Source organism: Triticum aestivum, chromosome 5A, assembly GCF_018294505.1.
Source record: "Triticum aestivum cultivar Chinese Spring chromosome 5A, IWGSC CS RefSeq v2.1, whole genome shotgun sequence".
Taxonomy (NCBI): domain Eukaryota; kingdom Viridiplantae; phylum Streptophyta; class Magnoliopsida; order Poales; family Poaceae; genus Triticum; species Triticum aestivum.
In genome coordinates, this window is record NC_057806.1 from 649,516,494 (window position 1) to 649,518,799 (window position 2,306).

At 40.4% G+C, this 2,306-nt stretch overlaps 1 protein-coding gene across 1 annotated transcript in view; it reads right to left on the reverse strand.

Moving 5' to 3' along the window:
* The window catches only part of LOC123105622 (uncharacterized), a 5,639-nt gene that overhangs the window by 2,715 nt on the left and 618 nt on the right, over positions 1 to 2,306 (reverse strand). The window lies entirely within an intron of this gene.

Below are 2,306 nucleotides of genomic sequence, written 5' to 3' on the forward strand. Positions count from 1 at the left end.
CGAGTGAGTTGGCGGGTTAGGCGACCTAGCACCCGGTGGTGAGCGAGATCGTTTTGGCCGGCTTAGGCGATTTTTCAAGGGAGGTGGGTGTGTGTATGTGTAGGCGAGTAGGTTGGCGGGTTAGGCGACCTAGCACCCGGTGGTGGGCGAGTTCGTTTTGGCTGGCTTAGGCAATTTTTCAAGGGGGTTGGGTATGTCTAGGCGAGTATGTTGGCGGGCTAGGTGACCTAGCACCCGGTGGTGGGCGACTTTGTGTGTCCGATTGGTCGAGTTGTTCCTTGGATGATGTATGATGAACCAGGATGATTCATCCCCCCCTCCCCCTCCGATTTTGGACCTGGATATTAGAGAGAGATCCTGAGCACTTGTTTGATGTTGTTTCATTTTCTGGGCCCCGTTTCATGGAAAAAAGACATACAAGAAAGTTGCTTAGAGAAACCTTTGCAGGCACACTTTGTAGGAACCCAACTAAAAGGGAGCATAGTTGCTTCAGGAGAAAGAATTTTGCAGGTTGAAAAATGTTTTAGTTTCCTTCATGCTTTGCAAAAAGTAGTCTGAAATTAGTTGGTAAAATTTCCCACTAAACTGAAGTTGCTCTGCTATTAGTGGGCAAAAATGATTTAGAAATCTCATAGTTGGAAAACAGAAAGTAAAATTGCAGGGAGAAAATGACTTAGTTGCCTGCATAGAAAGTAGTCTGAAACTATGTGGTTAAATTGTGGGTGGGTGATTTAGTGTTTTGGCTGAAACAAATTGCCTACTAAAAAAATGCCTAGTATACAAATGAAGATGCCTACATATATACATGTACAACATTGTTTACATTTAAACATGTGATTACTGAAATTAGTCTTATTATTGCTTGCGTTTGCAAATGTGGCCGAGCAAATACAGCAGACTGGGAGCTAGCATGGTGCAAGCTCTGCCACCACCCAAAATCCAAAGCACCAAAAAAGAGGGAACATTTTGTGGAAGTCTGCTCAGAGCTTCACTCCATCACATTAGCTGCAGAAAAAAAATGCACAAATACTTCGAGTACCGGCACATCTAACTTCTAAAAAAAATGGCCGTTTTCAATTACCGAAATTGAGTTCCGCACATCTAAGTACCAAAATCCAGCTTATATAAAGCATCATATGAGATTTCGAGGTGATTCATTACTCAGAGCTCACTCAAAGCAGCAGCGCATTTAACTTTTTAAAATGCCAAAAAGTTCAGTTACTGAAAATCGAATGTCCACTATGGTTTCAAGTTCCGATTCCAGATTACATGAAAACATCACATGATATTTCGAGGTAATTACGTACTCAAGCAACCTATTCTTTGCATATGAAGTCAAACTTCCAGAGCATAGTTCACAGAAAAAATGCGGCAAAGATGCCAATCTTATGCACTAGGAGCTACTACAACAAATATCTGTATGAGTCCTGAATCTTAATGCAGGAGTCGCACGTTTACCTCCAGCAAACGTGAGAGTCAGTTCATAATCTGTTCTCGTAAGGGGGTTTCCTCGGTTTGTACTGAAAAAACTTTGTATATGCTACATAGTATAACTTTCTCATCTTGACTACCTGCTAGAATGTGTGTCATGTATGCCGCGTAGTTTTAGTTGCTACCCAGAAGGAAAATGGCAGAGGTTAGTGCCATCTTTGAAATCTGCTACTACTACTAGAACCACAACTAGTGCTTCCATGCCATGCCATGCCAAAACTATCTGTAGTTTTCTCACGTATCTTACAGTACTGCATAAAAAAGGCACAAAATCCATGGCAAGAAAAAATATGTGAGTATTTTGCCTCCTTGCTTGTATTTCTCTACAGAAAATGTGTTGTCAGCTGATGAAACACAAAAACACACGTTATTGCCTACGGGATTGCCTATGAACACATCTTATGCATTGTTTTGCTTACTTATCTCTCTCTGATTGCCTACACAAAACACAGTGGTGTTGCCTACGAACACATGGCGAACATTCCTGAGAACTGCCTGCTGAAAGCACAACAATATCGCCTATGATGCTAATTTAATTGCCTACGAAGAACACACAAAACAATGCCTATAAAAATGTTAATTAAAATTGCCTACAAAATAAAAAATGTACGACGATTGTTTACGTACAGAAAACAAAAACACACATTACTACCTATTCTCTAACTGATCGTTGCCTACATAACTCTATCTGATTGCCTACATATATCTATCTCCTTGCCTACATTTCATACTGATTATTCTCTGAACTGATTAAACTCGCATCATTTCAAAACTGATTATTGACTACTTATTTTCTACCTGAATGCCTACAAAAC